Here is a 10,708-nt window from a genome sequence, read left to right on the forward strand (position 1 = left end):
AACAACAACAATGAATCAAAAGACGGCATCATGATTAATGGAGAAAAGATTGATGTCATCATTTACTTCATTTTACTTGGATTCATAATCAACAAGAGAGCAGCAGTCAGGAAATAAGACACGTTGCATTGGGGAAAATCTGTTGTCAATGACTTCTTTAAAGCCATAGAGAGCAAGGAATTCACCTACGCCATGGTGTTTCTAGTTGCTTTATAAGCAAATGAGAGTTGACCAATGAGAAAGGAAGACTGAAGAAATGATGTCTTTGAACTTCGGTGTTGGCAAAATGTCTGGAATCTACCCCACACTGCCAAAAGAATAAACAAGTGAGTCTTGGAGGAATCACAGTCCAAAGTGCACCTCGGAACCAAGATGAAACTCTGTCTCACATACTTTGGGGCCTCAAGTCCTTGGAAGAAAGACTTCAGGCTTGGAAAAGTAGAGTGTTGGCAAAAGAAAGTTCTTCAACATTCTGGGTTGACACAGACAACAACCATGGATTTGAGCATGGCCAAAAAGATGGTGGACTTGATGGTAATGATGTCAGTTGGAAGACTAAGGTCCATCTGATTCAGGCCATGGTTGTCCCGATCAATTGCTGTGCATGAGAGAAATGGACAATGAACAGAAATGCCAGAAGAATTGCTGCCTTTGAGCTGTGGTGTAGAGCACTGAACATCCCATCGACCACCAAGAGAACAAATGTATCCTGGAGAGGGTGCAGCCACGAGTGCTCTTTGGAGGCAAGGACGATGAAGCTTCGTCTCACATATTGAGACTATTCCTTGGAGAGAGACATGATGCTTAGAAGGGTGAAAGGTTGGCGAAGGAGAGGAAGACCCTCAATCAGGTGGTCTGATACAGTGACTGCCATAATGGGCTGTAGTGTGTCAGGAAGCGTGAAGATGGCACAGGATAGGACGGGGTGCAGATCTGTTGTTCACAGGTCACTGTGTTCAGTAAATTGCATAGAAGGAGGCCACCCATCATTCTCCCGTGGAGCTGCTGGTGGATTTGAACTGTCTGCCTTTGCATTGCAACTCCTGGTCTACTAGAGCCGTGACAGCTCATCATAACTAGCCTACTTCAAGCTGTTTGCTTTTTTCCCAAATCACTATGATCTCCTTCTATGCATGGAGAGTTAACTGTTCATGTCACAGATTTTTTTTTTCATATTCGTAACTAAAATGTACAAGTAAAGCTTAAAGTCTTTTTTTACGTCTTGAGCGGACAATGTAAAAGTGAACTGTAAAAGAAAAAGAGCTATCCTCTGAAATGCTCTTTTCTTCTTTAAAAACCTTAATTCGTCAGTTCCAGCAGGAGGAGGCCATCCCAGGTGAGAACTTTCGGGCCCCTCACATTGGAACCAGAGGAAGAAGGCGCTAATTTGCATTTCTATGAGGTGTTAATGACAAGCTTCGTTGCATATTCAAGCTACCTAACATAACAAAAATTCATTTGCAAAACAATATGCTGCTCAACACTATTTTATCACTATTTTATATGAGAATTTAAAACAACTTCCTTCTTATTTTCCATGACAGTCACTGGATTTCAAAGGACAACTTTCTCTGATGGCCTGCGATGACTTTAAATATGCGATCAATCAACCTCTGTCAACAGTCTGAGAGTGGGAGGTGGTCTTGTGAGGTGCCCACCTGCCAGTTCAGACTCACAGAGACCTTCTGTACAACAGAAAGAACTACGTGCCGCTTTACAGTAGTTCATACGACCGAGCCCATCGTGATAGCCCTGTGTCAACCCGTCTCTCGGAGGGTCCTCTTCTCTGCAGACCCCTCCACCGTAAGTCCTCCTGAGACGGAGCCTTCCTAATATCATGTCTCAAGTCAAGGGGGCTGCTAGCTTCACTGCTAGGAACATCCTGGCTGCACTCCTTCCAAGACAGACATTTTTCATTCTTTGAGCATTCCTCAGTATATTCACTATTCTGTGTCAACACTGTCATTTAAATACATCCCTTCCTGAGTCCCGGCTCCGGACACATCCACCGTCACGATGTTGATGCCCAAGAAAAAGGATTGCCATATATGAACTCCTTTTTAAGGAGGGGGTGATGGTGGCCAAGAAGGATGTCCACATGCCAAAGCACCCTGGACTGGCAGATAAAAAGGTGCCCAACCTTCATGCCGTGAAGGCCATGCAGTCTCAAGTCACGAGGTTATGTGAAAGAACAGTTCACCTGGAGACATTTCTGCGGGTACCTTACCAACCAGGGTAGCCAATATCTACGTGATTACCTCCATCTGACCCTGAGGTGGTTCCTGCCACCTTGTGCCGCAGCTGTCCTGAGACTGGCAGGCCATGACCGAAAGGTCTGGAAGGTGAACGACCTGCAAGATTGACTCAAGGGAAGGCTGACAGAGACACATACAGACAGCACTCAGGGCCTCCTGGTGCCGACAAGAAAGCCAAGGCTGGGGCTGGGGCCGCAACTGAACTCCAGTTTAGAGGTGGGTTTGGTCGTGGACGTGGTCAGCCACGTAAAGTTGGAGGGAATTGTTTTGTGTTGAATAAACATGTAACCAGAAAAACTTTTTTTTAAAAAAAGTACACATATACATACACACACACACACACACACATATGTATATGTATATATATGTATGTGTATATATACACACACACACATCCATTCTTCTGCCGTCTTCTTTAACCATTCTCATTGGAGATTCTTAGAGGGTTCAATAAGCCCCCTCCCTCTAGCTGGAACCAAATCCAGCTAGATTTGAGGTGAATCAGGTAGACAGAAAATGTCCACTCTAACGCTGATGAAAGCTACACCAGAGACTGTAGCACAGATCCCTGACCTTACAAATGCCCTTCCACCCAGCAGGCCTCTCTCACCATGTTACTCCCATGTTACGTTCCACTAGGTGACCCTGGGTCAGCTCTCATAGTGGCCCCACACACAACAAAAAGAAACCTGGGCTGATTCCTTCCTCACAATCTCCACCACGTTCAAACCCACTGTTACAGTCACTGTGTCAATCCACCTCATTGAGGGTCTTCCTCTCTTTCACTGATCTTCTATTTTCCAAGCATCATGTCCTTCCCCAGGGCCTGGCCCTGCCTGATAACATCCTCAATGTGTGTGAGACAAAGCCTCACCATCCTTGATTCTAAAGAACACTCACCCCCTTCTTGCTGTTATGTTACATACCACCACGTTGCAATTTGCAACCAACTCACAGCTGACCCTCCACTCATGGTTTTTTTCTCACTTTTATAATCCTGCAACAGTGACAGATTGTACCTGCTGCTAAATACAATCTGGTGATAATTTCCCCCCACAATTATATAAATGAAAGGCAGGGCTGTGAACGAATGTTCTCTTCATGCATCATGTATCATCTCATTCTGGACCAACCTGTCTCTGCCCTTTACAAAGCTTATACACTGAGGAAATAATTTGAGAAATTGAACTATTTGAAAAACAATGTAGCATCAGGATTGAAGAATAACCAACAACCTGTGTTATGCAGATAATACAACCATGCAGAGAGTAAAGAAGACTTGAGGCATTTACTTACTTACTGAAGATCAAAGACCACAGGCTACAATATGGATGACATCTCAGCATCAAAAAGACAAAACCCTCAGCCCTGGAACAACAGGCAACATCATGATAGATGGAGAAAAGACTGAAACTGCCAATTATTCCATTTTATTTGGATCCACAAACAACATCAATAGTAGCAGCAATCAAGAAATCAAAAGATGTGCTGCACTGGGAAAGTCTGCTGTTAAGGACCTCTTTAAAGACCTAAAGAGATGGATTAGAACCAAGATAGGAGAGGTAAAAGTTGATGCTTGGAAAAACTGTGCTATTGGAACGAGGAAGCCAACAATAACATGTACAGAATTAGTGTTTTGGCCACATGAGTGATGTCAAGAGCAGATGACACTTTAGGCACATGGGTGACATCAAAGGCAGTGGACTGAAATAAGAACTGCCACTAGCCTTCAATGTGGATTACACCTCATCATCAGGAAAACAAAATTCTCACCACCAGACCAACAGGCATCATGATGAATGGAGAAAAGATTCAAACTGTCAATGGCTTCATCTTACTTGTATCAACCATCCATACACTTGGTACCAGCTGTCAGGAGATTAGGAGACATACTGCAATGAGAAAGTCAGGGGTCTCTCCCATCTATTGAGATGTAATGACGTCAGTTTGAGGACTAAGCACTTGAGTCAGGTTATCATCTTTTCAGTTGCTATATTGGTGAAAGATGGACAATGAATATGGGTGATAAAAGAAAAATGCATTTTTTTTTAAATTTAGGTTGTTTATGTTTCATTTCAATGAACATCTACAGAGATTTTGGGATTCCATTCATTCATTGTTGCACCCTTCTCCCCACACAAACCCCTCCCCCCTCCCCCCAAAATGCATGTTTTTAACTGTTGTTGGAGAAGAGTATTGAATATCTTATGGACTGCCAAAAAACCAGATAAGTCTTGGAGAAGGTGCAGCCAGAGTGCTCCTTGGAGACGAGGATGATGAAGCTTTATCTCACATCCTTTGGGCGTATTGCTAGGAGAGGCTGTTCCTTGAAGAAGGACATTATGCTTGGAAAGGCGGAGGGAGGGTGAAGGAGAAGAAGACCCTGAACCAGGCGGTTGGCGTGGTGACTGTAATAACAGTCATTTAAGAGATTGTGAGGTTGGCACCAGACAAGACAGGGTTCAGATCTGTTGTTTCATAGGGTAGCTATGTGTCGTGCTCAACTTGATGGCACCTAACAACAACAACAACAACTAAACTTTGAACTCTTCATGACATCATCTCATTGGCTCAGACTCCAGTCACAAGGCACACCCAGAAGCAGTAGCATTATATATATATATATATCTCTTCACCGCAGGCTGAAATTCTCTCTTCCACCACTCTTCCTCCAAGGAAGATGAGCCCGTCCCTTCTAAGGACATCCTCCTACTGATAAATCTACCTCATATTTTAAAATAAAAAATGATTTTACTTTGGTTTGCTTATAAAGTTTGTATACACTGGTTTTGTTGTTGGTTTTTTTGCTATCCTTCATTCACATTGTGTTTCATAAAATCATTCCCATTCATTATGTTTTATAAAATTAATCACCATTAACAATGGTTCTGCCTCTTTATCTTTCTTCTCAGCGTGGTGCTATAAAAAAAGGTTTACACTACGCTTTAATGTTCTGTGCACCCAAGTCTGCTCTCCCCAAAATCCCTAAAATTACTATATTCTGTGCTACCTTGGTACTCAGGAACCAACCTCTCTTCTAGCTTCCTCCACCTGACACAATTCCTTTGCTGTGTGAGCAGGGCTAACTAGGGCATCGGATGCACCATCATCACCAAGGTAGATGCCAACTTCTTAATTGGTGAGTGAGAAAACGTTGCTGCGGGATTTGTGGCAGATGCTCTTTACGGGTCGTCAGTCTCTTCCCTCCCTCCTGCCAATCGCGAAAGCAGAGTAGTAGTTCAAGCTTTTTTTTTTGCAAGCACAAGAGAAATCTTTCTGTGCTATTAAGAGAAGTACAGGAGTAGGTCCAAGATTGTGCCCCCCCATTCACACCATGTGTCCAAGACGGGAACCCTATCCACACTGTGCGTACAAGGTGGCAGCCCCATCCCAATCACATGTTCAAAGTAGCATCCAAACCAAATGTTCTAAGTGGCGATCTCCATCTGCACCACATGTCCAAGACAGTGTTCCCCATTCACACCACATGTGATCACACGGTGATGTTCCGCACCACATAGCCAAGATAGCCACCTCTGTTTGGAGCACGTAGTCATAGACATATTCATGGTGAGGGGTCTCCTAAGTTTGTACCTACTTTTTATCTTTTTATTTTCATGGCTTTTAAATGTACCCTCTAAACCTGTAATCCACTTAAGGCTTTTGTATATAGTGCAAGGTACGAACTCCATATCCATTTTCAGTAGGTAGCCATTCAGTTTTGCTGTTGTTTTCCTATCTGAAAAGTTCTGTTTCTTTGTTGAATATCAATTCATCACAGCTAGATGAATTGGTTTCTAAGGCTTAGATTCTAGTCCATTGACCTACGTGCCTATCACCAGGTTATTTCAATTGCTACAGTTGTGTAGTAGGTTTTAAGAACAAGGAGTGTGGTGCCTCACACTTCATTTTTACCTTTCTATCTCCATGACAAATACATTTAGTAGAATTGTTATTTTCACATTAGGACCTTCCTGTTTCCAGAAACAGGAAAGGTATGCCAACTTCAGTGGACTGTTCTTCCTCAAAGATTTCTAGATTCTCCTCAAATCTTTTGAAAGAACTCTAGCACTCCGTATATCTAAACCCTGTGTTATTATACAATATGTGGATGATCTGTTAATCTGTAGCCCAGAGTACTCTAAGTACATTGTAACCACAAGAGATATTTTTAACTTTTTAGGAGAATGTGGCCTAAGAGTCTCTAAAGACAAGGCACACTTTTGCAAGCCCCAAGTTACCTATTTGGGGTTCATCATATCTCCAGGAAGAAGACAAATGTCAGCAAATAGGATCTCCTCCTTCACCTCTCTGGGGCCTCCATCAAATAAACTGCAGCTCCAAGAGTTTCTTGGGATCAACAAGTGCTCTAGCACCTGGATTCCCGTGCTTGGGGGTATAGACAAATCACTGTCTGAGCATTAAAAGGAGAAGACCATGAACCTCTAGCCAGGAGAAAGGAGCAGGAGCGGTCCTTCTAAGGATTAAAGTCTATGTTTACAGACTGAGTAAGATGGGTTCAATAATGTATACTGCACTGAAACAGAGGAGGGAGAAAACTGTTTAAAAGAGATATGTGACTAGGTATTTCTGTCATCACAGGAGTCTAGAGTGATGGCTACATGGTGGAGGGGACCTGGGGGAGGGTTTGTAAAACAATGAAAGAATCTTTTCTTTTACTTTTCCATAATTTTTGACTCATGTACTTATAACTTGTTAGTTAAATTTGTGTCTTCTAGGTTGCAACCCCCCCCATGATACATCTTCAAGGATATGAACATGTACGGCCAAGCACAACTAATAACAGTGCATCTAAATTCCAAAATCAATCTCCATAATAGTCTATGTGTTTCCTATTGCCAAAGGGGCCCTTTAAAGTAGTGAGAGAAGATCTTCACCCTGAAACCCACAGTGTCCCTTTTCAGCAGGAAGTAGCTAAGCGAATACGCCATCCCCTTTTCCTTATGACTCAGGGTGAAGTCTCTCTCAGGGAGGAGTGATAGGGAATGGCAAAGGACACACTGACAAAGAAGATTAATCAGAACTGGCTTTGTCAAGCACTGTGGCAACTGGACAATTAAAACAGACATTCGGATGGCGGGGAAGAAGAACAAACTGGGGAGGAGGGTGGAGAGAATGGTGCAACAATGAATGAATGAAAACCCAAAATCTTTGTAAATGTTCATTAAAACTAATAAAATTTAATAAAAAAAATAAGTCTAGGCTTACTAAGGACCCTGTTCTTGTTTTCTACCAGAACTAACGCACAGGTGACCCTGCAACTCCTGCCCTTGGGATCCCCAATTTAAAGAAGCCCTTTCCCCTCGACATTGTTGCTGTGTGCTGTCAAGATGGAACCGACCCATAGTTCACCCTCTAGCGGGTTTTCAGAGGCAGTTAACTGCACAGGAGGAAACTGCCCATCCTTCTCCCGCAGAGCTGTGGGCAGATTCAAACTGTGTGCCTTTGGGATTTAGGCAGGGCTTCTTACCACTAGGCCACCAGAGCTCCCTATAAAGCAGCAGTGGGAGTCAGTCCAAGAGCTGGGTGGAGAAGCACTTCCCATAGCCTACTTCTCACAGACCTAATAGCTGCAAGTTGGCCTCACTGCCTAAAGGCGGCAGCTACGGCTGTCATACTAAGAGAAGAAGCACAGAAAAGAACTTTACCCCAGTTCCTAATTGTAAGAACACCACATAGCCTAGGCTATGATCCCATCAAAGAGGGATCATACTGGATCTCCAATAGCTGCGTGCTCAAATGCCAGATTTTCCTAATGAAGCACCCAGAAGTGAAGACTGAAATGTGTGATGCCTTAAACCATGCTACCCTAATGACCCCGGCCAGTGCCCCTGGCCAGTGAGGAAAGTTGGAAGCTGTGACACAATTGTAAGGAACAAATACAACATACGTCTTCTAGGAGACCAGATTTAAGAGACATCGCTGTAGAGAGAGAACCTAGATAGGACTCGTTTAACAGATGGCAGGAGGTATACAGATCATAGTGTGACGGGTGCTGGTTATGCTATTGTTTCCTACACCAGGGTTATTAAAAGCAAACTTCTCTCAGCCAAAAAAAAAGCAGAACTAACAGCCCTAACCTGAGCTTTAAGGCCAGGGAAACGGAAAAGAGTCCAGATAATACAGAAGTAGTAAATATGGCTTCCTTATTTTACATGCTCATAAACAAATTGGGAAGGAAAGACGTCTTCTATCAGCCAAAGGGTCCCCAGTAAAATAAAGGGTATAAAGCACTGAGCTGTGACAAGTAATTCATCTGCCCCAAAAGGTGTGAGTTAAGCATCGCTGGTCACATCAGACACAAGGCCCGATAGCAGAAGGAGACAACCGGGCTGATCAGGAACTGAAAAGAGCTGCTCAAAAGGGATGCCAACTCCTATAGAATCCACAGAAGAAAAATCTCCACGTACAGGAGCTAAACTAGGTCAAAGGAGCGGGATTCTCCCTGTCTGCTCTTGGTTATGGGGGGAAAGGGCAGTCCTCCTGTTCCCCAGCAGCTACAGTGGAAGTCAGCTTTTTCTTTGCTCCAAACATTTTGTACTGGAACAGATGCATCGAAGACGCTACTGCAGAAACCACTAGTGGGAAGGACAAACGAGTAAAACAAATAACTAGGAAACCAGAGGTTTATTGCATCTGTGCCGTTGAACTGAACCTGAGCTTTCCAGTAACTGAGGAATGTTACTGAGCCACGCTGCTAATCTGGCTTGGGACTAGTGGACTAAACTTGGACTTGTGTTGGTGATATTCTTTGCCTATCTCATCCCCCCAACCTATTTCCCAAATGAACCCCACAACTGTAAGTAAAGTCTATGAATTTGCAATGAACATTGAACAAAATCATTGGTAGAAATAGGTGCAAGAACATGTGGAGTAGCATGTCTGTTCAAGTATCTATTTGTACAGTGTGACAGACATGATTAATGGGGAAAGTTCACTTCATGAAGTAGGGAGAAGCCAGCCTCGGCCACCTCCACATTGCACATTCTCCTTAAACACTGCCAAAAGAACAAACAAATCTACATTGGAGGAAGCGCAAAGAGGGTGCTCCTTTGAGGTAAGGATGGTGAAAGTTCACCTCACATTCTTTGGGTATGCTACCAAAAGGCACTGGACTTTGGGGTGAGGGGAACATCATACTTGGAAAAGTAAAGAGTCAGCAAAGCAGAAGAAGGTCATCAAGGAGATGAATTGACACGGTGAGGGCAACAATGAACTTGATGGACCATGACGGCAGCAGGAGCTCAGAAATAGTTTCTAAGGGAGCTCCGGTGGCCTAGTGGCAAGACGCTGCACTGCAATCCCAGAGGTATGTGGTTCAAATCCACCTCTGCTGGAGAAGGAGGGGGCAATCTCCTCCTGTACCAGTCAGATCTGACGGTACACATAAAAATAATAAAATAAAGATTAAAAAAATTTTTTTTAAAAATTAAAAAAGAAATAGTTTCTAAGTTTAAGACAACAGTAAAAGTTGTCTATGTAAGGGTTTTTTTAACCTGATTGCTCACAGTTTATAAATTTAGGACAGTAGTCAAAGTTGCCTAGGTAAGGTCCTTTAACTTGATTGATTAGCTAGCCATGGGACTATTACTCCAGGAACCAAGGATTTTCAATCAAGTTACCATGACATGAAAAACTGGAAAATTACTTGACAAATGAACCATCAGCAAGAAAAAAAAATTTCCTAACTATCTACCTTGACATCAAGCACAGGACAACGGACAGCCATCGTGAGAAGAACCATCATGGAATAAATCACCTCATCAGACCCTGGTCACTTCTCTCCTGGACGCTTTCCATATTCCTTTACCCTTACCTACACCAAAGGGTCAGGGTCCATTTCCAGGCCATGGTCTTTTCAGTCACTTACTACGCATCCAAGAGTTGGATAGTGAATAAAGATGACGGAAGAATTGATGCCTTTGAGTTGTGGCGTTGGAAAAGAGTACTGAATATCCCATGGACTACCAAAAGGACACATCTTGAAGAGAGTTCAGCCAGAGTGCTCCTTGAAAGCAAAGATGATAAAGGTTCATCTCACACACTCTGGCCATGTTGTTAGGAAAGGCTGTTCCTTGGAGAGGTACATCATGCTAAGAAAGGCATATGGTTGGCCAAGGACCTTCACCAGGTGGACTGATACAGTGACTGCTGCAATGGGCTCTAGTGTGTCAGGAAATGTGAGGAGGCACAGGATAGGATAGGACAGGGTTCAAGTCTGCTTTTCATACGGTCACTATGGGTCATATTTAACTTGACAGCACCTAACAACAACATTCCATCTGTATGCTGAGAAAAATCATTCAAAAAGCTAGACTCTATGAAGAAGAATGTGGCATCACTGAGAAAAACTAGATGAAATATGTTTACGGCATTGAAGTCTATGGGGGAGAGAATAGTTTAAACGTATTATATTTTAGGGCATTATGTTT

General features: G+C 43.2%; 1 protein-coding gene and 1 pseudogene across 1 annotated transcript in view; one reads left to right on the top strand and one right to left on the bottom strand.

The window, feature by feature from the left end:
* EVC2 (Ellis van Creveld syndrome 2) overlaps positions 1-10,708 on the bottom strand; it is a 140,938-nt gene that overhangs the window by 25,397 nt on the left and 104,833 nt on the right. The gene's annotated exons all lie outside the window — the stretch shown is intronic.
* LOC102862863 lies at positions 2,017-7,529 on the top strand (annotated as a pseudogene).

Source organism: Elephantulus edwardii, unplaced genomic scaffold (genome assembly GCF_000299155.1).
Source record: "Elephantulus edwardii isolate Elephantulus edwardi_28Jun2011 unplaced genomic scaffold, EleEdw1.0 scaffold00129, whole genome shotgun sequence".
NCBI lineage: Eukaryota > Metazoa > Chordata > Mammalia > Macroscelidea > Macroscelididae > Elephantulus > Elephantulus edwardii.